Raw genomic sequence first — 27287 nt, 5'->3', positions numbered from 1 at the left:
CACACCCACTTCTACTTGGCAGTTTACCTCACCTTCCATGCAAAATTTTGAAATCTAAATCAAAGCTTCTATAACCCCGAAGCTCTTGTCTTCTGTGTGCCCCCCAAAACAGCATCGAGTAGATGATCCCAAGGTCTTCTGCAAGCTCAAGCACTGACCAGGCACCCTTGGACCATTGGCGATAGCAACCTCTGGATGCCTGGCTGGTTAACCATGGTAAAATGAATCCCAAAGAACCAATTCTCTAGGTGGCCCTTCTCAAGTAAGGGGTCCAAGGGCTCTCTTGTAGAATGAAAAGTTTACAATTTTGTTTTCTTGAGCCTGCCACGGGTGGGGGTCCTGTTGACTTCTGAGATGCTCTCAAGTCATCTTTCCTCTTGTTTGCCTACAAAGCACTTTGCCCCTTTTTAGTGGGGCAAAGCACTTCAGCAGCTGCATTTGCATTGGCCCCAGTGTTACACTTGGTTCTTTTCAGGCTAAAACTTATAGTGTTTATAATACTGATGCTCTGCTTTTACTCCTGATTTTCTGAATCTGAATAAATCTGACTAAAAAAAGCCAATAATACCCATGCTTCAAAGTGAATATTGGACTACTTTGAAACCCACACCCCTCACCCAATCATTTAAGCTACTGACTTTCAATTCAGCCTCACACAAAATCTTGGTATATAGATAAAATTTAGATAGAGTGTATAATGCTCATGGCCTATACTCCAATTCTCAATAGAATATCCATTCCCAGCTGAACCTCAGTAGTTTTGCCTTTACTGTCTTCAGTCCCATCAGCATTTTGATCTTCTAAACTCCGACCAGAATTGTCCAACAGGCACTGTTTACAGCATTCTGGGGCTTCTCCAGCCCGTATTTCCAGATCTTTCCAAACTTCTTCTGCAAGCTCGTTCCGAAGGCTACCAAAATACATGTCTAGGTAGCAATGGTCGGGTAGCACGTAGTCAGGTAGCACATGGTCAGGTAGTTATAGCAATGGCCCCACTTTTCTGGTACCAATTTTCTGTATCAGTTAACTTTCCCACTACTGGGATGAAATATTTGACACCTACAATTTGAGGAAGGAGAGGTTTAATTTGGCTCATGGTTTTAAAGGGTTCCATCCATGGTTGACTGGCTTAAGATCATTTTGGCAGAAGGGGATCATGGAGCAAAGCTGATTACTTCATGGTGGTCCCGGATAGCCATCGATGCAAGCAGAGAAACATCTCCAGAGAGAAAGGGGCCAGAAACCAGCTATCATACCCAAGGTCAAATCGTAATGACCCATGCAGACACATGTAGAAACGTGCCATAGTCATACGGGGACAGCAACCAAGCATGTCAAGTTGGCAATTACATTTAACCATTGCCCCACTGACCTATAGACTAGTAAGCTATAATAAACACTGATGGTTTTAAACAGCTGAGTGTGGTAGTGATTTGTTATGTAGAAATAACTATTTTATGCAATGTATGAATTGTAAATTCAGAAAATAACATTAGAGCTCCTTTCTAGATTCTAAATACTAAGAATCACTTATAGAATAGCCACCATTTGTTTACTGAACACTAAGTAGGTATGAGGCACTGAGCTAAATACATTTCCTTCCCTGCTGAATGCCAACTTTCTGTGAGTACATTTAGTGAATCAATATTTGACATGTTGAAATTCTGACTCTCAATAGCTCAAAATGTGGCCTTATTTGAAAATAAGCTTTATAGTGATAATCAAGTTACACTGATGTTGGTAAGGCAGACCCTGCTAAATATTGCCAATGTTCCTGTGTAAAGGGGAAATCCGGAAACAGACAAATAATGATAAAAGTCAGCATGAAAGTACAAAAGGAGAAAGTTGCTAAGTTACCTGAGTGATAAGATGACAAGGAAAAGGCTATTAAAGATTTCAGATTGAGGTGGAGACCATCTATTTCAATTTTTTGCAGGGTTTTTGTCATGAATGTATGTTGGATTTTGTCGAATTCTTTTTCTGCATCCATTGAGATGATCATATGGCTTTTGTCCTTGGCTGTTTTTGGCCCAAAAAACATTTTCTTTATCCATTCTCCAGTTCATGGGCAATTGGGCTGTTCCAAGCTTTAGCTATTACAAACTGTGCCACTACAGACATGGGAAGACATATCTCGCTGTGGTGTGATTTTTTAAATTCTTTTGGGAAGATACCCATCAGGGGAACAGCTGGCTCAAACAGGACCTCTATACTGATTTCCACACAGAGAAGAAATAGATTCCTAGATACATGAGAACTACCAAAATTTGATGATGAAGACCTAAAAGTTCTAAATAATCCAATATCTATCAACAAAATTGAAAATGTAATTAAAAACTTACCAACTAAGAAAAGCCTGGGCCCTGATGGCTTCACTGCTATATTCTATAAGACATTTATTTAGAGAAGAACTACTGCCACTACTGTTTAAACTCTTTAATGAAGTTGAAAAGGAAGCAATACTCCCAAATTAATTCCTGGAAGCAAGAATCACCTTTATTCCCAAAGCAGAGAAAGACCCAACTGAAAAATAGAACTGTAGGTCAATCTCACCAATGAACATAGATTACAAAATCTTTAGTAAGATACTGGCAAATAGAATGCAGAAGATCATCAAGAAGATAATACACCCTGACCAAGTGAGATTCATCCCAGGGATGCAGGAATGGTTCAACATATGCAAATCAATAAATGTAATGCATTGTATTAATAGAGCCAAGGACAGGGCCAGGGATTTAGCTCAGTCATTCTGCCACCTGCCTCACAAGCACAGGGACCCAAGTTTGAACCCCAGTATAAAAAAAAGTGCGTGTTTTTAATTTAACAAAATGGAGTATTACTCAGCCAGAAAGAATGAGAAATTAGAACATTTATAGCTAAATGGATACACATTGAGGCAATATTCTTAGGCAAAATAAATAGGACACAGGTGTATATACCCAATAGTTTCTCTGGTGTGAGAGACAAAGTGCAAATAAAGATGAAAATGTATATTGGGTAATGTGAAATAGGAAGAAAAGGTGCAAAAGGGAAGGGAAGGTAGGAGGGTAGGGAAAAGGAAAAAAGGGAGTGGAATTAACATGAGAAAATGAAAAAAAAGGAAACAAAGTCTTTGTAAAAGAGAGGGATGGAGGGATTGAAGGGAGGGCAGGGGAATGGGGCAGACATAAGAATCAAGATATATTATATATATTATATTGGTCCAATGATGAATGTCATTATATTGTATACCTAAAATGTACTAATAAAATTAATGTTTAAAAAAATTTTCAGAAAGACACTAGAAGTTAGAGGAGATAAGGCAACCTACCATAGAGAGCATGGCACTGTAAACATCTTGATTTTGTATGTCTGGTCTTCAGAATTCAGAGACAGGGCACCATGCTTTCTTGGCAATCTCAAGGTCCTGAATTCAATTCCTGATACTGGAAAAACAAAACAAGAATCACAAGAAGCAGAATTCAGAGAAAGCCAGTACCACTGACTTCAAGCACACAAAGAACATATTCACCTCAAGATTTAAAATTATGGTTCAGCAGAGAATGATTTTATTTGAGCATTGGCCCAGATGGACTCTTAGCAGAGTTAACTTTCATCTCCATCTTATTTCTACATGTTTTTACTGTCTCTCTCACACACACACATTCACCGATGTACAAAAAAGTAATATTCATGTATGGCAATTTGTTTTGTTAGCTACTGAATTCTTGAAGGCTTAAAACAATACCTGGAATTAGTAACTTCTCAGTAAAAACTTGTTGGAGGTAGGAAGAGAAGAAGAAATGAAGGAAGGAAGGAAGGAAGGAAGGAAGGAAGCTTTAACCAGATCTCTATAGGGAGCATATGGCCATAATTCTCTTGGTCAAATATGGTATTTCCTAAGACTCCTGTAGTGGTCCTTTTATGCTTTTGAATTGAGGATTTGTGAGTCACAACTTCATATAGAGAAAGATGTTTGATTTTCTGGATTACTAAGCCTTGAAGATTTTTTTATGTATATGCAAAAAATTTACCAAATGAAGTTATTCAATACAGTATTCATTGAGTCTAAGGGCCAGAAAGATGTTGAAACAGGGCCATGATGACATTTCTTGGGGCTCATGCAACCCTAGCTTTCACAGCCACATGCATTTTTCCCACACGCTCCCTTCCTGTTCTAAGGTCTGAGTTGATATATCATTAGAGCTACAGTATATCATAGAAATGATCTGATCTAGCGAAATGCTCTCTTCTTACAGATGAGGAAATAAATGGAGAGCATTTTAAAGCATTTATATTCATGTGAAAAGTGTTGTATTTTTTGCTATGTTGGTACCTGCTCGTGTTTGTGTGTGTGTGTGTTACATGAGTGATATGCTGTATGACATGTTGTTAGATTAAAACCAATATAAAACAAGATTCTAATCTTCAAAGTTCTTGGATGTTGTTGAATAGCAAATGATTTTTAGAATGCCAAATCTTGGCTACTGGGTCCATCCTTTTTCTTCAGCAAAAATGCAAATGGAGGATTATGTCCAGGGGCACTCAGGTTGCTAATATCACAGCCCTGAGATGCTCCTGAGAAGGAATCTTCAGCCTGTGCACTGCCCGTTCACACAAGATGCCAGGTTTAGCAGTTCCAGTTTCCCTTCACTTCCATTGAGATACAATGTTTTTAGATCTTAAAGTTGCTGAAATTACTCTTCCAAAGGAATAACAACCATTACTAGCCAATTTATTTTCTTCTCCAACCTAAAAGAGATCAAAATGTTCATGTCTTTCTTCTCTGACATCACATTGGGATAATATCTCTCTAATGTTGATCTTGGTTAGAATTAGCAAGAATTAGGTAAGAACCTAAATAACATCAAGTACATTCAGAACTTGCTTGTATACATTCTAATATTCTATTTCTTTTCAAAGAGCACAAATATGTCTGAGATACATCCCATTTATAAGATATTCTTTAAAATTCATGCTTAAAAGATAGCTCAATAAACGTGTAGGTTGATAGAATTTAAGACATCTTTGGTTTGTGTCTAGAATTTCTGCACTCTTTTTAAGTAGATTTTTTTCTCCTTATTAACTGTTAAAATTAAAATGTGTGAGCTTTCCATGTCTAACAACCAATCCAAACTTAATTTAAAAAATCTTTTTAAATTGTATTCTTTGTCCAGATAATATTTTTTTACCACAGCAAAGAATAAATTATTGCTATAACAATAATAGATCTGTTAATTCTCTCTTTTTACATGTCCTGGGTCAAAGTCACACATGACTGTACCACTTTTGTTTAGCTGTTTTCCTTCAAACTCCTAACAAAATCAAGGGTGTTTTACCATGATGGCGGCTGGGCAATGAGGTTCTCAGAATAGCATCACTGAGTGTCTAGTCTTCTCAAGTGAAGGTAGAGGTAGGATTCTCCTTCCATGTTACCCCTCTCATTCTAGGGACTCAAGGATTTAAAAGTAGGTAGAAGACAAGTGTTATGTTTTTTTTTTTTTTCTAGATTTCCCTCAGTTCCTTCAGGCACATATAGGTAGGGCTTTTGGAAGAAGATTGAGCCATGGGGGGATGCTATGATTCACTTATTAAGAGGTGGGACCTGGTCAAGAGAGGCAGGCTACTGTGGACGTGACCTTGAAGGGTATGTCTTTTTCCTTGGCTACTCTCTTCACTGTAACTATGAGCCCAAATGAACCTCTTCTCCTTTAAGTTGTGGGTATTTGGTATTGTGTTTCATGGAGAAAGTGACTAAGACACTACCACAAGGGGTGGGGGGATGCTCACGGTGATAAAGCCAGATCCTCAGGCCTCATTCAAGTCCTACTGAACCAAAGTCAGCACTTTAGCAAGATTCCCAAGGGATTTGTGTGCATTAAAGTTTGAGATGTCCTCAACCTGAGCATCCTTAAATCCAACATACTTTTGGAAGCTTGACTTTCAAAATGTCTCCAAGCAATGTGCTATTAGACCATTAATGAAATCTATGCTTGAATTTTATTGGTGTGGCTAGTTCAGAGGTAGATGTCAGATACTTTTCATTCAGCTGGATAATCTTTTATCCAGACCACCCCTTAGACATTTTCCATAAAGATATTGTCTTAGGCAAGGGCCTATATATTGAAAAATAATTGTTTTCAGGCCACAGTGACTCTACTTATCATTTTAAACATATGGGGATACCTGGCTGGAAAATTAGTGTGTTCAGAAAATCACTCAGCCTGTAGCACAGAGGTAAGGTAAGACCAAGAGTCTTCTTAGAAAAGTGTTTTTCGGACTTTGAATGGGAAACTATGGGTGGTTAATAAAATTAGGATAGAGATATAAGATCCCAACAATGAAGGTAACTGTACTGTATCCCTAAAATGTACCAATAAACTCAATTAAAGCTGAAAAAAATTAGGACAGAGAATTATAACCAGCATGGAAAAATAGAACAGAATAACCCAAAACAGAAAGACAATATAAGGGCATCATTCATAGTGAGGAGAAATTTGTGATTATTAAACAATGTTTCAGTACATGTGTGTATTCCCCAAATGTGAAAGGAAAATGTGGAGTTTCCCCCATTGGCTATCAGCCAAACACTTAAAAATTAGTGTGATAAATTATATTGAATATACTCTTATGAAAAGGCATGTAAAGGAGCATCCACTCACTAAAATGTCAATGGAAAATATGTCTCAATCTCCAGTCACAAATAGACATGCTTTATATTAAAGATTTTGAGATGAAAATCTGTTATGTTTTCTGGTTTCTACAGCAAGACCAATTTTCATGGTTTATGTAAAAATCATAAGAGGAAATGTACCATTAGTCCAATATTTCCTCAGATACATGGGGGCTGGCTTAATTTTTGGAAATAGAGAGTTTTGAATATGAAATAAAATTTCAGAACTTTTGCTTCTTGTGTTTCCTGACTTGCAACAGGCTCCCATTTTTTGGACATTCTTCTAACAAAAGTATCATGTCTGATTTATAAGGCAAAATCAGATTTGAGGTTTCCCTTGTAAAATTTATTAGATATGAAGTCTCTCCTAAAAATCAACATTTTATCAATTAAATGTAAAAACAGTGGAAGCATAATTATTTGATTTACCACTAAGTTCACTGTAGGTAACAAGAGGTATCTAAAACTTTTCAAGCCAGTTTGTTTAGAACAATGCAGAGAATTCCCTTTTTCAATGATGAAATTCTTTCCTATAAAAAGGGGAAATTCTTCCCCATTATAAAGAGGAAAATCCTTTCTCATAAAGAAGAATCTTTTATACCTTCAGTTTTAAATGAGTGTACCAAGACATTCAGTTCATCCAGATCTTCACTCTGTTCTCTTTAGGAGAAGTATTCTACAGAACTATGTATGGGCTGAAAACCAGTGTGGCCTCATATTTATAACTCAGAATTTATGCATAAAATGTTGTTTTAAAAATAATGAAATGGTATCAGAATTATGCAATGTGCTCTGGTTTAAGCAGATTGGAAATCCTTGACTGTTCCATGAACTAAAGTATTTGGAGGAGTCATTTTTCTTTCCTTTTCTAGAAGCTCAGTGCCTTATTCTTGGTGAAAATTTTATATTAGATCATGTGCATGCATTTTACTTAGATCCCTATACATTTTTTATATGATTTCTAAAATAATCTCTTTTTTCTCTCATTGAGTCTATTGGTCCATTTTAGGTATACAGTACAGTTACATTCATCATTGGGATCTTGTACCTATACATGACAGGTCTTAGTTCTCGTTTTTCCCCCATATCCCTGACTTCCCTTCACCCCCTCCTCCCTTCCCTATTTACAAATACTTCTTCTGCATTTTTTCATTTTTTTTCTTTTCCCTTATTTCCTTTCCCCTACCCTTCCCATTTCCCCTACACCTTTATCCCTTTTCTTCCTATTTCACATTGTCAATTATCTTTACTTACTATTAATTGTGAAAAAGTGGTAAGGATATTTATTTTCCATACTTTATTTTATTTTATTTTTTATTTTTTTCTCTCTCTCATTGAGTTTATTGGTACATTTTAGGTATACAGTACAGGTCTTGGTTCTCATTTTTTCCCCTTGTCCCTGCCCTCCCTTCACCCCCTCCTCCCCTTCCCATTTACAAACATTTTATTTCCACTTTCGATTTTCTCAATTTTTTTCTTTTCCCTTATTAGCTTTCCCCTACCCTTCCCACTTTCCTACACCTTTAGCTCTTTTCTTCCTATTTCACATTGTCAGTTATCTCATTAGGATCTTATGTACTAATACAGTTTTTCACACCAGAGAAACTATTCGGTATCCACACTTGATTTTAAAAATAGCTAATGGTTTTGGAATCACTTTTAGAGAATAGATGGTAATGTAATCAAGATATTTTTGTATTCTGTATACCAAAGTGGTATCTAAGAATTTCTTTGAAAGACACATGCAAATGCTATAATAATGGTTTTGTTGAGGTTGGCTGGTTAAAGGAAAGGCTATCAGAAATTTTCCTTATGGTACATGTGTTGGACACGTTAGTTGAACTACTAACAACACAGAAACATCAACCTGTTAATTAGAAACTGATTAAGTTTGGCAGGATAGAAAACCTCTCAAGAGACTAAAATACAGCAGTACACTCCAAAAGAGTGGAGGTCTTCTGACTGGCCACTGTTTGAAATAATTTAAGTCACTTAATCAAAAACATGATTCAGAAAGTTAGCATTTAGGCAAAGAACAAATAAACACTTCTGTTCCTTGGCAAGTCCGGAAAAGTTATGGTAGCACATGACTCTGTGAAGTAAGAGGACAAAAATAGAAAGCTGTAATCCTTGCTGGTAAATTTGCAAATAAATTATATTTAATACATTAGAAGAAAAATTGCCTTTCTGATTAGAAATGAAAGGAGTGTCATGCACTAAATATGAAGAGCTGACTCTTAAATGCTTGTTGTTTCTTAAAATGTTTTGTTTATGTGTGTGTGTGTGTGTGTGTGTGCATGTGTGTTTGTGTGTGTGTGTGTGTGTTTAAGGGGATTATGTGATTTTTCTGGGTTTCCTCTAAAGAGAAGTTTAATTTGTTAACTAAGTTAAATTCAGGTGTCTGTACTTTATGGAGCTATGGAGACATAATTGTGATTGGGCCATGATGGGTAATTTTCAGTTTTAATTCTCCTTTGAGTGCTTGGGTGAATTGGTGATTGTAATTGCCAGTCATGGCTAGAAAGTTGAAAAGTCATGATGAACAATTCATTCATTGTCTTGTTCACATCTGGGTTAATTTTTCCTTCTTGGAGAACTCTGTACCACTCTATTCTTTGCTTCTTGCCACAAGATAGCAATGCCAATTTCCCTCTGTTTATTTGGAAGTCTTGAGGCTGATATATCAGTGCTAGCCACAAACTAATGGAATTCTTTCCAGCTGCTATGTTTTGGATCGTCAAACAATAAGCCAAAAACACTGAACTGCTTTGGCTGTTTTTCTCTTAATTATGTGTCATTCTCAGAGATGATGTAAATACAATTACTAGTTGAAATGACCATAACATTTAAGATATTTCAAAGAAATAGATGAAACTATTATGGAAAGCAGTGGGTCAGAAAAAAGTTCTTTGCATTTGAAGGCAGAGAGGATATCATCTCATAAAAGAGAGCATTTAAGAAGACAAAATGCTAGACTAAACTATTCATGATAAACAGAAGAGTACAGAGGTCAAGATTGGAGGTAAGGAATCTGGTGTCCTTGGGTTTGTGTCTGGCCTGTGTCCCCAGAAATGTTTTAGATCTACTGTGATAACCATTGGGAAAGAATACTGGGTGAGGGGTGCAGTGGCAGGTTCCCAGGGACTACTTTGAAATGGAGGAAGATTCTGATGCCAGATCACCTGGCTAATCTGAAAATGGAACATCTGATGAATTTGTACCATTTCATTCTGAATGTAAAAGAGACCTCAGATATGCAGACAACTGAGGCTGCCTGTACATCATGTCCATAAATTAAAAGGATGTGAAGACCCATATGGCTGAGGGAGTAGACTCTTTGGATTACTAACTTTTGACTCATATCTTAAGATCCATACTGACTCACATTGTACTTTGTATCTCATTAGCACTCTCAACATCTGTTGGATTGAGACCGTCCTGTAATTAATTTGGCTATCACTTCAGTTTCTCCAAATCAATCAAAAATTTTTTTCACTCTTGGAAAACCTCAAGCCCATCTACAGCTTTGATTCAAATAGTGGTCCTCTTCCTGGCCTGCTTTTTAGAATTGCATGAAGACATGTGTGTTAAACCAAAATTGGCTTAAATCTGCCTCTATATCTTGATCTTAAGACTTTAGTTAGCAAACATCAGCCTAGCTTAGTGAGTAATCAAATTGCAACTTATCTAAAGTCATATTTTTCTAAGAAACAGCTGAGCCTCAGCCAATCACAGCATTCAAGCTGCAGCCATTTAACAGCTGCCAATTGATGAGACAACATCCATGTAAGGCAAATCTCAATCAGACAGTTCTTATTTAAGGCAAATGCTAAGCTGCACACAATAAACTACTTTTTAAAATATGATCTCTGTTTTCTGTCTGTTAATAACTCCTGTCCAAACTTCTGAGTGTACCTATCTGAACTCTACTGGGGTAGAGAACTACCCCAGTACTTACTGGGGTAAGAACCAAGATACATCATGCAAAGGTACAAGATCCCAATAATGAATGTAACTGTACTGTATACCTAAAATGTACCAACAAACTCAATGGAAAAAATATTCAGAAGGGAGATGCAGTCATTTTGTAGTGACACCTGAGTATGGGTGTCTTTTATGAGTCCCTCGGGTGATTCTAATATCTACTAATGATTAAAAACTGCTATTATAAAGGGAATATGAAAAAATGATATATAGATGCGCTTGAAAGGCCACTTTTAAAAATTGTCTTACCTTTGTTATTCATGCTGACAGCATATTTTATTTCATTTTAGGATTTTTTACATCTTTTATCAAACCCCTCTCTGTCAAGTAATACCATAGTCTAGGTGCAAATGAGTGAGAGAAGTTTCTCCTGCAGGAATTTATTTTGAAAATCTTACTAAGGAGTTTAAAATGCAAGATATGAACATATGCATATTTTGGAAGAGAAATCAGAGGACAGCATATATGGCTTTTGCTAAATTTATCCACTTTACCCAATTATATAACAATGTTATATATGGCTGTTAGTGGGAAGAAGAGCTGGACATAAACACAAAAGAAGTACATACTCCAGTTGCATAATTGAAATAAATTCTTACAGTTTTGCGAAAGGGAGATGATATATACATGAAATAATTAAATATAAATAAAAAGAAATGATACAGAATAGAATGAACCTATGCCAAAATTTATATTTCTCAAGCTCATGTTTCTCTCCATTAACGTTACTGATCGAGGAGAAAAATGAAATGCACTGTGTTGACTGCATAAAAAACTAGAAGTTTGAAAAGTTCAGATTTATTATTTACTATTAATGAGAGAAAACAATCACCATATAATAGCTCTTGGAAAAGAGAAAAATGTAATTAAGGCATGGATGAATAAAATAGTTGCTGAAAAATGTAAGAGTCCTGAAATTTGATGATATCAGGTAATCTTGTACCATTGAAAATAACTGGCAGGCAGAAATGCTCCTCTCAAGCTTGAATTTGATGAAATCATATGGTTATAAATCAAGTCCAGAAATGGAATCAGTAAGTGGACCACATCCTTCCTATGGTTTTGAAAAACTCTGTCCTGCCTTTCTTGGCAAGAAATATCTTGATGATGAACTATCAATTTCAATCCTAATCCTGCTATGTTACTCAAATCAACAGTCTTTTTCAGTAGCTATGTAAATGTTTAGTGCTCATTCATAACTTTAACCGGTACCATGAGAAGGTGGACTCTTGATTTACAAGCATTTTCTTCAATTGCATAAATCTAAGACACTCTCTTTCCATTTAATGAAATAGTCTATCCTGTGTTTCATTTTGCCTCCTAAATTAAGCAAATATATTGGCTACTAACTTTGGTAGTGAGAATTCACGAAACTGTCAAATCCTCCCTTGGTTCCTCACTCCCATTGAAAATTTTTGGATAATGATGTAAATATAGGTGCTCTTCCATTCTACAGAATATTCTTAACTATTGTGGCTGCAAATGACTCACTTCTTCTAGGGACGCGCCACGATCTGAAGACCCTTCCTCTTGGAAAACTCCATCTATCCTTCAGGATTCGGACCTAACTGAATCTCCTCTGTGAAGTTTCCCTGAACCCACTTAAACGTGTCAGGGTTTGCTTCTTCATACTTGGTGTACAAAGAGCTGCTATGAAATGAATTGCACTGTATTTTAATTAATTGCTTATGCGTCAGCTATAAACTGTAATTTTTCCTGTAATACTTTAAATTGAACTATGATTTCAAATTCTAGTCATTTTTAAATTTATTTTGTTTTGATGTAAGTAAGCCCTCTTCATTATCAACAAAATAAAACCAAACAGAAGCAAAAAGAAAAATATCACACATGACCCCATCCACTAGAGAAAACTACAGTTGATGCTGTATCCAGGAGTTCCATTTCTGCAGATTTCATCAACTGTGGGCCAAAAATTTTGAGAAAAATTACATCTGGTGCCTGGGGATATGGAGCAATGGTAGAGTGCTTGCTTTACATGCATAAGGCCCAGAAGCTGGAAACAACTGCATCTACACTGAATATGTGGAGACTTCTTTTCTTGTCATTATGTCCTAAGCAACACAGTACAAGTATTTACTTAACATTAGCACTGTAATAGTAAATATAAGTAATATAGAGAAAATTTGAAGTATGGAAGGATGTGTATAGAATAGCAAATTCTGAACCATTTTATATTAGAGACCTGAGCACCTAGAGATTTTGGAATGATTGGGGGTAGCGTTGGAGCCAATCTCCTGTAATATTGAGAGACAACTGTGCTTGCAATGCTTATTTCTTTCCTGAAATCCATCTGATTCTATTGAGCTTAGGCTATTTTCATATATTTGCTCTCTTAAGTATTATTTGGTTGTTGTCCTTGTATGCAAACACAGGCATTCTTGGTTACATTCTTCTTGGTTACATTTTTCAGCTATATATTGAAGTTAACAGTTGTTAAACCAAGTGATAGGACTTAAAAAAAAAACAATTGGTGGGAGTGTAGACTGGTGCCACCACCTTGGAGATAAATCAGTATGGAGATTTCTTGAGAAACTAGGATTAGAGTTTCCTTTTGACTCAGCTATTCCCCTGCTGGGTATCTTCCCAAAGCAATTAAAAGCATTATACCACAGTGATGCAGGTGCACCCATGTTTATAGTGGCACAATTTGTAATAGCTATGTCTTGGAAAGAGCCTAAATGACCATTAACTGATGACTGGATACATGTTCTTTTTTTAAAATAAAATGGAGTACTACTCAGCCATAAAGAATGATAAACTAGAGACCTTGATAGCTAAATGGATGCACACTGAGGACATACTTTTAAGTAAAATAAATAGGACACACAGGCGTAAATACCTGATAGTTTCTCTGGTGAGAAACTGAAAGTGTAAATGAGGACCAAACTATATAATAGATAATGTGAAATCGGAAGAAAAGGTCCAAGGAGAAGGGGAAGTGTGAGGGACAGGGGAAAGGAAAGAAGGGAAACCAAAAAACATGAGCAAAGAGGAAAAAATGGAAACAAAGTTTCTTTCGTAAATAGGGTGGAGTGGAGGGAAGGGGAGGAGTGGAAGGGAGGGAAGGGGAATGGGGAAAAAAGAAGAACCAAACTACATCCTGTAAAGGTACAAATTCCGAATGATGAATGTGATCATAATGTATACCTAAAAGTTACCAAAGAACTTAATGAAAAAAGAAAAAAAACAAACTATTCTGCTTTGTATTCCAAAGTGACATTGTGAAAAGTTCCAGTGGCTTGTTTGAAAATTCCTATATGCTGTGAAGATATCGTTTATGTTCTTCTCTTACTTTGAGGGCAGAGAAGGCTTTTTATTCATTTTATATTTTCAGTGCCTGAGGCACTGCCCGGTGCAATAGACCATCAAGGTCGGTCAGCAAAGGTAGATGAATGAACGATGGTTGGAAGAAAAAAAAAAAGACACATTTATTTTCACTTTCAAGGCAAAGCACCTGATCTCAACTTTTGAAGTCAGGTATTACTTAGAAAGCAGATGGAGTAGCTCATTCTTATTTCTTCACATTCTCTTCTGCACCCTTATTTTGTGATCATCTCATTGTGAACATATAGTATTTCTTCTCCCTTCAGTTTACAACTCAGCTTTGGCTTTGTCCAATGCATGTCAGTGGAGATAATGACCTTATCTTTCTAGCCAATGCTCAGGGTTTTTTACTTTGCCTTGTTATATATCTGCCATTATCAGGAGAAGCACATCCCCGCCCCAAGTCACAGATGTATCTGAGACAGAGCTATGGCATTAGACATGGGAAGGGATGTGAGTAAACAGTGTATTCAGCTTCCTGCTGAATGTTCTCAGCTAAGCTGCACCTGAATCAGAAACTTCCTGAATAACATGAGCAAGCAGCATTTCTCCCCCGACTGAGTTAGGGATAGATCAACCAAGCCCCAGTAGGTGTGAGCTCCAACTATAGTAACTGTAAGGTACTGTTTTAGGGTGGTTTATTATAGGATTACAGTCGTTTTCCTGATGAATTGCTCCCATAGCTATAGACATCTCTCAGATATGTTTTCCTTCCAAGATACCCAAATATAAAAAATACAGAAAACTTTAGAGGTCACATTTCTGCTCTGACTTCTGGACGCATGGACAGATGATATCATTCCGAAATTATGGACTCATGTACTGCAGTTGGTGAGCTTTTGGAAAGATACTAGTTCACATGTCACCTTGAGCCATTTAGTTAGTTCTGCTACAGATAGTGTTTTATGTGTCAATATTTAAATTTCTTTTCTAAAGTGAAGATACTAAGAGTCCTGTCTCATGACACTACAGTAAAAACTTAAACACATGATATAAAAAAGCCCTCTTGGTGCTAGACAGTTCATCTAAATATGCTTTCTGTGAAATTAGCATTTAAGAGTACATACTATTTTTACATGTTTGCATAATCGGATAAAACATTTCTCACTAATTTTTCTTTTTCAAAACTATTTTCATGACTTCTTAGAATATTCTAGGTTTCACCCTAGGATATTTATTTCCTAAAATATTGGTCAAATATTAGTTATCCATAATGGATTTGCTTCTAGTGAAAAAGCCTAGTAAAAGACTGTAAGATACTGTGATCCTTATAGTCTCAGCCTCGTGGTGACTCAGCCTTGATACTGCTGAGTAGTGTGCATTGGTAATTTAAAAAGTTCCTTTAGGGCCAGGGATTTAGCTCAGTGGTTCCACCACCTGCCTCGCAAGTGCAAGGACCTGAGTTCCTCTCTAAAAAAAAAAAAAAAAAAAAAAAAAAAAAAAAAAATCCCTTTATATATTGAATGTTATTGAAGTGTTCAAAATTAAATGACACAAAAATATTTGAAAAAATGTAAAATCTCATATTCATAAGATTATGCATTCAAAATTATTAGACAGTGATATATGCACACCTATGTTTATAGCAGCACAGTTTGTAATAGCTAAAACTTGGAAACAGCCCATTTGCCCATCAGTTGGAGACTGGGTAAAGAAGATGTTTTTTCTATAAAATGGAATACTACTCAGCCATAAAAAATGAGAAATTAGAGTCATTCATAGGAAAATGGATGCATTTTGAGGATATCCTATACTCCTAAGTGAAATAAATAAGTCATACATATGTAAATACTGAATAGTTTCTCTGGTGTGAAAAACTATAATTGTACATGAGATCCTAATGAGATAATTAACAATGTGAAATAGGAAGAAAAGGGCTAAAGGTGTAGGGAAAGTTGGAAGGGTAAGGGAAAGGGAATAAGGGAAAAGAAAAAAATATGAGAAAATGAAAAAATGGAAATGAAGTGTTTGTAAATGGGGAGGAGAGGAGGGGGTGAAGGGAGGGCAGGGACAAGAGGAAAAAATGAGAACCAAGATCTGTTATGTAAAGGTCCAAGATCCCAACATTGAATGTAACTGTACTGTATACCTAAAATGTACCAATAAACTCAATAATAAAATAAAATGATTAGAAATGCAAAATTAACTCACATATATCCTAAGAGCACATGGGGGAGAAAATCTTACAATATGAAGTCTCTCAAAAAATATACAAAAATGACAGTGTCTAAAAGGTGTCATTCTTTTTTTTTTTTTTGTACCTGGAATTGAACTCGGGTCCTTGTGCTTGCGAGGCAGGAGGCAGAAACACTGAGCTAAATCCCCGGCCCAAAGGTGTCATTCTTTAGATAAACTGGTTTTAGGAAAGGTGATATTGAGAAAGCCCAGCCTACAGCCAGAGTCAGAGGTGCTTCAGATACAACTTGTGGCAATCCCAAAGGTCAGAGAACACAAGGGACCTCTGTGGGGAATTGGAAACAGTCCAACAGGTGTCGAACCTAGAGACTTGGTTGGAATAGGACAGGAAGGGAACTTTGAGGGGGCAGTTAAGGAATTGACATTTGTTTTTGAAGAATGGCAATCCCCCAAAGGGCTTTGGGCATGTATATGACGGAGACCATTCTGGCAGTGGTGTGGAGCAAATGGAAGAACAATCTGGAGGGAGGAACTGATGGCAAGCTTTTGTAATGGATTGTGGAGCAGGTTCTCTGACGAAGGAAGTGGTCCAAAGGAACCCATTCATGCTGAAATAGGATCTCCATCAACTGTCTAAGGCACCAGTCAAGAAAGAGGATCCCATCAGAAATAGGATCTTAGCTCTCATACAGAGCCGCATCTCACCCCCAGACAAATGGGGTTGCAAGGAGCTAGATGGAATAAACATTGTCTTCAGTCATGTCCAGAGGAGAATCCAGAGCCAGAGGAGATATCTTTACCCAATGCAAGGCCAGGCAAAAGGCTTCAGCTTGGTTAGGTTGCACAAGATACCAAGGGCTCACCTTAGCTTCGCTAGAGATGAATTCCAAGCTGTGCCTGCTTAGTTGGGTCTTCTTGACTTGAGATGAGAGAAGAGCTTAGCCAAGCATGTTACACTCTTTGAGGTCTCAGGTGAGGACAGACAGACATGAGGGCAAAGTGACTTGATTTTTCTCTCTCCCTTGGTAAGAGAGGCAGAGCTAGGTACATGGTTTCGGCAGTGTGCTGGAACAATCAAGAGCTACCCATACTTAAAAATAATCATTTCTGCTGTAAAACTACCCCCATTATGCTTTGAAAACATTTCTCCTCTTTCTTTATGTTGATTTTTTTTTAGTGTCTTATATTTCTTTTGCAAAGTTGTAATTCAGAGCTTTAGCAACAGACTACATTTTCCAAAAATCTAATCCAAATCCTGGCTTGTGCAAACAGTTGAATGATTTTGAATCCCATGATTTTTATCCAACTGTGAAATTCATGGTATAGTCTTACACCAACAAATTATTCTTTGGATTTGAAGAATCAGAATTGTAAGTGTTCTTCAGAATAAGCACAAATTTAAATGAAAGTACATGACCAGGTTTCTTTGTTAATATGTAAACAAATCTATTTCCTTTTCCCCAGGAATGTTATAATTTCAGAGTTTAAACATTATAACACTATTAGACATTTGTATAATTAAATTTGCTTCCATTAAAATGTACGTAGTGTATAGAGTAGGAGTCATAGGTAGGAGGAAACTCAGACAAATTTTACATTGACATGTCTGATTTAATCTGAAACATATCTGTGGTGGTCCAGCCATCACAACATGAACATGCTTGAGTTGGGGAGTGAGGATTGAGAGAGGAAAGAACCCTCAAGCCTGAGTGGAGACAAAGAGAAGTCTGATTTATTTCACAGAAATAGCTCCTTTTAAAGGCACATCAACAGGAAGCACCTGACTCCTACAGATGACATCAGATCTTTGGCTATCTCTTCAAATTTCTCCCATACAGGGTCAAAACCAAGTTTAACACGTGCAGTCCTTAAAAAGGAACAAATGTTAACAAATGCTAATTAGGAACATCCTGACCACACATTGTGTCAATGCCTTGATTATAAAGAAAGAAGTTATCTTTCAAATGTCAAATGCCAGTGGGCCATGACTGGCTCCCACATTTCCCCCTTTTTATTATATTTAGAGCAGGGACTTTCCCTGTTCAGCAGAAAGACTGTGCCTGTCTTAGGTGAGAAATGTCCAGAGAAATCTCTTACCCGTCATCAAGCCATGAGAAGTTTAATACTCATGCTCTGTCTTAAGTTGGATATTTCTCCACAATTCTCTTACCTGTCTTTGACTACCAGCCTCTGCAGGGGTTATACCATGGGTTGTGAAGGCCTGACATATAGCTTTCTTTACCTCTATCAATATTTGTAAACCTTGATCTTCATACCAGGACTCATTAATTTTTACAGGCATCATTACAAAAGGGGGTTGTCTCAAAACTCTCACAGAATGAAAGGAAGTCATCTCTGAGAATATACAATTGGTCAATTTACAGTTAAAATAGCTGTTATATTCATTATCAGTTTCATAAACATTCTTTATATTTTTTACTAATAGCATATAAGGAGCATTAACACAAAACATTATATTAGAGGCCCCTATGCCAGCAATATTGAAACTAAGGCTAGTAACTTTGACATCTGACAATAATCGTATTTCTCCCAATGCACCAGCAGGTTTCCAGATGTTGGTTTGAGGAAAACGTGAATCTGTTTTCCAAAGTCCTGCAGATAAGCTTAAATTTGTGGAATTTCAAAGTGACCAGTCCAAAACTTTCGAGATGTGTCATTAAATAACCTTTCTGGAGGTATAGTAACATAACATATTTTCCATAAAATCATAGTATTAAAGACTGTGGAGGTTCACCAGTCCCATTAATTCCTCATTCTGGATAAAGAAGGGAAACTTTTTGCTTTTTGGAATGAAATTTCCACTTGTGCACTTAGACACACATCCTGAAGTTTTCTCTGCTGCTTCAGTGTTGGGGTCCTAATCCAGTCTTCTCAGTGGAAACCCAGCTTCAAGCTGTTCAGGGATAGTGGTAGGTCTATAAACATATCTGTAAACATAAGTAGGTAGAGCAGAAGAGAAAGGAGAATACCTGGACCAAAAGGTTATTATCATAAACAATATGTTGGAAAACCTGCATAATCAAACAACATGAATACATTTTTGTATACCAGAAAGGTAGCAATAATAATTATTATACTTATATGAAATCTTATGTCCTGTAATGTAGCTTTGTATCAAGAGGATCTTCCTTTTTTTTTTTTTTTACAGAAATTATTTTTAAGATAACCATCATAAACATGTTACAATAACATATTTAGAATTCAGCCTTTTGATGGTAACCAATGTAAACATTTTTAACAACATATTTAACAAGGCATATCTTTTTATAAGGCTATGAAAATTATTTTTCTGGCTCCCATTAGTGAACAAAGATCAGAATAAATTTTCTGAGCAGCTGCTTCTTTATTTACCAACAGGAGTGTATACAAACTTAAAGGTTTATATTTAATTATCTTTTAAGTTTTTTATTTGATCCTGTAAAGTCAGGTTGTAGAAATCAACAATCTATTTGTATTAGACATCATGCTGATCAAAAACATAATTGGACAAACATTTTTGAACACTTAGACAGACAAACATATAAGATAATTTAAACGAGTGCACTCAGATGGTTTTGGTCAATTGAACTATAAAATCTTTTAGTTACTAGTCAAATTTTTTGCAGGTCAAAATTAACAGAGATATTTTGTAGAATTAGGGTTAAAGGAATGAAAACTCTTCTTAACTGTAAATGTAAACCTTTTATAACAAACTTGAAACCAACAAGCAAGCATAAATAAATCATTTCCACACACCTTCTCTACATACGTAGGCCTTCTGGTCTTGTATATCTTTCTTTACCTGTTTTCAACAAGATAAACATACAAAAACCTTTCATGTCAAAAATATAACTCTTACTTATAGCTTTCCTAATATTTTTCTGTCTCATTTACTATTAACCTTCTATAACAAACTTCAGCTTAAAGTGTCCTTTTTCTGTTTTTAGATTGTTACATCTTAAAATTTGACTGGCTGCCAATAGAACAGTATTAACCTTGAATTTTTAGAAAAGAGCAAGTTAACCCTATAATCACAGTTGAAGAATTTGCAATTCACAAGAAGTGTTACCAAAACTAAATAGTTTTTCCCAGCATCTGACTGTCACAGAGCAGTTTGATCAACCCTAGGCTGGGTTGTTTTGAAATCTCTTTAATTATGGTCAGCAGCATCCAAGGTCAGCAGCAGTCCAACGGACCTCCTGGAAATGACTTAAAATCAAGGTGAGGGGGGTAGATGAGCTTCTTTTCATCCTGTCAGAAAATTCAAAATAAGCAAGCAGACAAACAAGGAAACAAAGGAGGCCAAATAAATTATAGGACCAAGGCTTATGAAAACCAAACCAAAAGTAGAACCAGAGGTCTCATGAGCAGTTTTCTTTAGATTTTTTTTTAAACCAAAAGGATGGTGTCCTGACCAAGGGGGTTTGGGAGGTCTCCCAGACCCTGTGGCGTGGAGTCCATTAGCAGATCTGCCTGGATCTCTGGGCCTCCAAAATGATCCAGATCACAAATTACCAGTTAACAATTATCAGACATTAACAGGAAGAGAAAGACACAGAAGCAAAACAAAAAGAACAAGCACTCACCCATTGGTTTGTAAAGTTTAAGTGCTCAACGCAGTAGGGGTCTTTTAGGGGCAGCTTGGATCTCTAGCAAGCATCTCATAATTAGCATTTAATCCTCTCTGTGTCCTATTTAATTTTGCTGTTTTTTGTTTTTTGACACTGTTTTCCAAATTCAGTCTTCTACAAAAGGAAATTGCCCCGCCAGGCAAGCTTTAGCTATTTGTTTTTAATCAAAAGGAGGTAAAGCACCAGTTGTCAGAGAATCAAGTATTGCTAAAGTAAAAGGGGCTGTTGGTCCATATTGGGTGCAAGCCATTTTCATTTTTTAAAATTGTTTAAAAGGAATTGGAGCATATTGATGAATGGAGTTTTCCTGAGCATTTCGAGCATCAAAGACTGGGCAGATGAGGGAAAATCCAGATAAATCTTTTTCAATCTTTAAAGCTTGTTGTAACCTTTGTTGAACAGGGGACAAAAGAGGTTGAGAATTGATCCTAAAAAGTTTTTTAACTTTTAAGGGCCGTAAAGCTACAGCAACCAAAGAGGGCTCTCTCTCTCTCTTTCTTTTTTAATGTCTGGGATCCAAACTATCTCTGATGAGAGTCCACAAACTAAAAGCATCCACAGGTAACTTGCTAGGTCCGTGTGCAGCATAATGATCTGGTAATTATTTTCCTACCTTACTCCAAGTATCTAAGTTTACAGTGCCTTCTTCAGGGAACCAAGGACAAACCATTTCAACAAATTCTAAAAAATTACACAATTGCTGGTGCCCTACTCTAGCACCACTGACATGCAATAAATCTTTAAGCATATGTACAAAAAGCATGCAACTATAGCCAGCTCCCATTTTTAATATTTACAAGAAAATTCACCTCTCCTTACCTTTTCATTGAGGCCTCGTTCTTCTCTGTGGTGTCCTTCACTGGATCCCTCGATACTCAGGTCCCTGTTCGGGCGCCACTTGTGGTGGTCTAGCCATCACAACACGAACATGCCTGAGTTGGGGAGTGAGGACTGAGAAAAGAAAGAACACTCAAGCCTGAGTGGAGACCAAGAGAAGTCTGATTTATTTCACAGAAACAACTCCTTTTAAAGGCACATCAACAGGAAGCACCTGACTCCTACAGAAAACATCAGATCTTTGGCTATCTCTTCAAATTTCTCCCATGCAGGGTCAAAACAAGCTTAACACTTGCAGTCCTTAAAAAGGAACAAATGTTAACAAATGCTAATTAGGAACATCCTGACCACACATTGTGTCAATGCCTTGATTATAAAGAAAGAAGTTATCTTTCAAATGTCAAATGCCAGTGGGCCATGACTGGCTCCCACATATATCTTTGAGTTTTAAGCTCAACAGTATCATGAGGCATATACTCCATTAAAGATCATGTGGCTGATAGGCCAAGGAAAGCCAAGTTAATAATCTCTTCAATCTCCCTGGGGTTTTTTTGCAATTTTTTGAAAACATTCTTCATTATGTCATATCTCTGTTCATTCAAAAAATAAAATGACTGCACAGTGGTATTCTGAGAGCTAATTATATATCTATGAAGTAATTAAAGCAACTGTCAGAACTATTTAATAACATGAAATATAGTTTAATTGCTTCTATTTTATTACTAACACTGTGGGGCTGTTAATTTGCCTGCTAAGATTTCCAAAGCAATGGATAAAATGCATAATTGTGATTAGATGGAAATGAGGACTGTCGTTATTAAGCTTATCCCAGAAACTTGTATTCAGGCCAATTGAGGCCTGCTTGGCGAATTGAAATAGACTAAGAATACTATTGTGATTTCCCATTAAGCATTTCTAGCAGTTTAAAATACCATGGCAAAAATAGATACAAATCAGTTGAACAAGTAACTGGTACCCCTGATAGCTAGTAGGATCTCCTTTCATTTGCTTCCTCTAAAATTGATTTTAGCAGTGTTTTGTTAATCTTCCTATTTGAACCGTCTAGTTAAAATTACTTACCCTCAAAGTAAAGTAACTGACATAATTTTAAAAGTGAGAAAGAGATAAGAGACAATTTGGAGCAGATGTAGAAAATGCATCTTTAGAGAAGGGGGGCAACCTATCTTGTCCAAAGAAAGAAAATCAAGAGTAGAGTTGCAAAGAACAAAGAAATAGTGGACCATAATAGGAGATAAGAGCTTTAATTTCACCACAGGACACTGCAGATTGTTTTTGTGGAGAGCTGAAAGACCCCAGAATGAAGACCAACAGATACATTTCATAGGCTAAACAGGATTGCATATGTATTCATCTAATTTTCTATTATGAACCACACAAATTTGAAGATAGCTTCTAGTCAACTACTGAGTATTTTACTGTGAAATATAACTGGAAAATCAAGCAATTTTAGCCATTTGAGGAAGTACTATTATAGGAAAGATAGAGCTTAGTGGTATAAAGATTATTATTATATTATTAAATATACTGAATGAAAAAGGTTAACATCAAGGCAACATTTTATTATATTTTTAAATGCAAGGGCTAAAGAGATAATTGTAAAATCTTCTAGAAAAGGAAAAGTGAGTCCATAAAGAAGAATCAGGCAAAGAAATCTTATCAGATAGCAAAAATGAAAACCAGAATGCAATGGAAAAGTTCTTCACAATGGTGAGTGAAAATGCTTTTCAAGCCACAATTGTATACCTATCATGACTATCATTCCAGTGTTAGGATAGAATTACATGATTTTTAGACCTATAATGTTTCAAAATAATCCTCTTCCAACTTCCCCACTAAGCACTCAATCTCAGGAAAATATTGGGAAATATGTTTCAGTAGAATAAACACATGAGATAAAAGATGATTTGGATCCAGAGGATCAAAATATGAGAGGCAAATATAATTTAAAAAATGAAAAATCAAGGAAATTCTGGATAGCAAATGTTTTAACCTAAAGTGTAAACAGCCCAGAATGTAATAGAATGGTTAAAATGCTTCCTGAAATTATCTCTAAAACAAGGGGTGAAGGGAGGACAGTGGTATGGGGAAAAAATAAGAACCAAGACATATCATGCAAAGGTACAAGATCCCAATGATGAATGTAAAGGTATTGTTTGCTTTACATGTACCAATAAACAATGGGGAAAAAAATAAAACAATGATTAGTGATCATATAGGATTACCTTTGTGGAAAAGTTGCTTTCAGGGGTGTTTTCAGAGCCAACAGAGGATGTGAAAATTCTTAAGATTTAAGCAAATGCAAAATTTTCTTTATAAAACAAGGATACTAATTTTGGGTTAAAGATTCTTTTGATAGCCTTGCCAAACCTTACTAAGACTGCACAGTGGACTACGACACTTCCGGTTCACCTTGTTCACTGTTCTTCCTTCAAGACCAGGCCTGCTTCATGGTCCATTGGCTCATCCCACCTCTCCTGGATCCCTCCCCATTTTCCCTCACACAGCCATTTTTCCTTAAAGTGTTATGCACCTTGAATCCTAGCTTGGTGTCTGATCCTTGGAAGGCTCAGACAAGCATAGCTAGCATTTCCTGTAGATTCATTTTGTTGGATAGAACTTTAATATATATTAAAATATCCCCTTGTTACATATTGCATGATGATTTTCACATAAAAAGTTGACGTACAATTCATCATACCCCAGAAGATGGGTGCTATTATGGGCTGCTATTATTTTCCTCAGTTTGCAGTGAGAATGTTGGATGAAGCAGTCACAGAGGGCACAGTGGATGGAACCCATGCCATTTGCCTGCAGAATTAGATCTCTGTGTTCAGGTGTGTCTATAAAGTGTACCTATGGGCTCAGTGTTTAAAAATCCCAGATTTAACTAACGGAACTGCAAGCGTTTTCATTTTGATTATTTTTTTCCTGAGACAATGGAAATGATGTTAGCCCCGCAACAGTTGTTCCAGTCTATTTAAGCAAGCGAGTCCCTACTTATCAGGACCTGACAGTGGAAGAGACTGTAAGGTCATTGTAGCTCTCTGTTTCAAATTCTATTCTCTTGGTATAGTGGCCTCAAAAGGATATGTGTACATCCCAGTGCCTGAAGCCTACAAATGAGGTCACTTATGCTAAAAGAATGCCTATTACCTTATAAAGCAAAATATATGATTAAGTTAAGTATCTAGAGCAGAGATATTCATCATGGATTTTCTTGATGAGCTCTAAATATAATCATCTGTGTTTTTATAAAAGCCAGGCATAGGGAATTTTGATCCAGGGACACAGAGAAGTCAGTGTGAAGGTGGATACCACAAAGTGAGATAGGGCTACAACCCAAAGAATGGCAAGAGTCACTAGAAGATAGAATAAAAACCAGATCCTTCTCTACAGCATCTGGAGAGAGGTGGCTTTGCTAGCATCCTAACTTAAATTCACCCTCAGAGAATGATTTTCTGTTTTTCCAAGCCACTTAAAGTTGGTGTAATTTGTAAAAGCTGCTCCAGTAACCTAACAGGTAAGCCATACATGGTATTTTCAATTCAACTCAAAATGAGCTAAGCAATCCTATGTGCACCAGGTATGGGGGACTCAGGAAATATTTCTTAAGGAGAGTGATGTTTAATCGAGTTTTAAGCGTATCATCTGTTAGAAAATGAATAAAAAGGTCATTCAAGAAGGGAACAACAATACGGGTGAAGGCAGAGTAAAGAGGGGTGCGATGGCTTTAGAGAGCGGAGGAAGTTCCTTTGCTTGAGGCTGCCAATAAGGAAGGAACCCAAGGATGGGCCTGCACAGGAGAGTGCAGGCAGAGGCCCTGACTGTTGTGCTGAGTCTGTTGGTGATCTTGGGGTGACAGACAGTGATCCCTGGGCTGGGGGAGAACAGTGAGATGTAGTTGCATAGAGTCTGTAGGGAGAGCCCTAGGAACTAGGAGGTCAGTGAAGAGAATTTTTCAGTAGTCTTGCAAAAGAGAAGAGGGGATGAGCCAAGGCTGTGGAGTAAGACTCAGGGTAGGAGACTTTCGTCAGACATGGGTGGTCAGGATCAGACAGACAGCCCTTGTTCTGGAGTTGGAGAGGGAGGAGATGGAGGAGGAGGGGGGGGATTTTAAAAATTGAGGTGAAATTCACATAACATAAAATTAACCATTTTAAAATGTACAATTCATTCATCAGTTCCTTCACAATGTTATGTAACCATTGCTGCTATCTAGTTCCCAAGCATTTCATCACCCAGCAGTGACGTTGTCTCCTTCAGGAGTTCAGTCCCATTTCTCCCTGTCCCTAGTGCCTGGAAACTACCAGTCTGTTTTTGGTCTTTCTGAGTGTACTTAGATATTGATCCTAAAGAGTTGAGAGCAGGTAGTCAAACAAATATTCATACATGAACAAAGATTCAGCCTCCAGTGGGCAACACTGAAAAAGGGCAAGTTCTGAGCCAGTTAACCTTAGAAAATGCACCCCGAGAAGATAAAGCCATAGGGGCCACAGTGCCAAATGAGTTAAGATAGGTTTTGACCTTCTGCTTTAATTCAGACTGCTCGCAGTTCCAGAAGCAGAGCCAGAGGATGATGATGGTTTCTACAAATGAGCTGAATGAATCTGAAAGGTGAGTCCTGGCTTAGCCATGTAATAACTTTTAAGGAGAAAAGCACATAATCAAATGTTCATTGTTTTCAGGGTATTTTTTGAAAAACTGTTTTATAATCGGGGAAATTTTTCCCTTAAGTGAATACTATTTGTAAATAATCCTCTCTAATTGAAGGCTTACAATGTCTGGGCAAAACCAAAAATGACTCCCTACCCGAGGTTTAGTAACAGTTTAGGTATTCAAACAGGAGCAGCTGAAGAGTCCTGCTTGGGGTTTGATCTTAGCAAACCTGCTATTACTCATCTTCCCAGCTAGACTTTCCCTGGGCAAAGCAAAGGGTAACTAAAGTGCATTAATTGCTCATGGATGACTCAAGATAAACAAAAACCTTGTAACTTATAATCTTTGTTTCAAATTGTGTGTGTTGCAGATAGAAAAGTCCGTCTTCAGTGGTGAAACTCACTTTGAGCATCAGGTCTTCTCCAAGTTCCACTGCTTATGTCAAGCTTTTGAAAACAGCACATAACACAAATTAGGCTTTATAAACTTAGTGAAATATTATGGAATACTAATTTTACAGGTGCACATGAGGAAAGTGCAATTCCAAGTATCAGAATGCCATCAACCATAATACACTCCGTATGCAAGGCAGTTAATTTAATATTAAACCAATAAAACATTTTCCAGTGCCAGTGAAGGTTTTGGTTGTTGACAGCTAGCTAGGTGTCCCACAGTCATGCTGTCTTGCTGTTTGCAGGCCAATTTTACACAGCTGCTTTCTTCTGGAAATCATGGCTCATTTGAAGCCTTCACAAGTATGACAAATAGCTTCTCTAAGCCTTAGCGACGGTGGAGAAGCTTGGAAATATTTAGCAGCACTTATTAGTTTGAATATAAAACAAGATTTCATTTCATTCAACTACAGCCTTTGACAACGGGGAGGTCTGGTTACTGTCGAAATACAACCTGTTCAGGTGTGTACATCTTTTACAAGGCACTGTATAAAACGATCACTGATACGTCAACGCGAAGTTCTACTGCATAGAAGTTCTAATGTTGATCAATAAAACGTGAAAAGTTAAACT

Source organism: Fukomys damarensis, unplaced genomic scaffold (assembly GCF_012274545.1).
Source record: "Fukomys damarensis isolate Sample0158 unplaced genomic scaffold, DMR_v1.0_HiC HiC_scaffold_7, whole genome shotgun sequence".
NCBI classification, from domain to species: domain Eukaryota; kingdom Metazoa; phylum Chordata; class Mammalia; order Rodentia; family Bathyergidae; genus Fukomys; species Fukomys damarensis.
The sequence above is the reverse complement of the archived record's forward strand: the minus strand, read 5'-3'. Positions refer to the sequence as shown.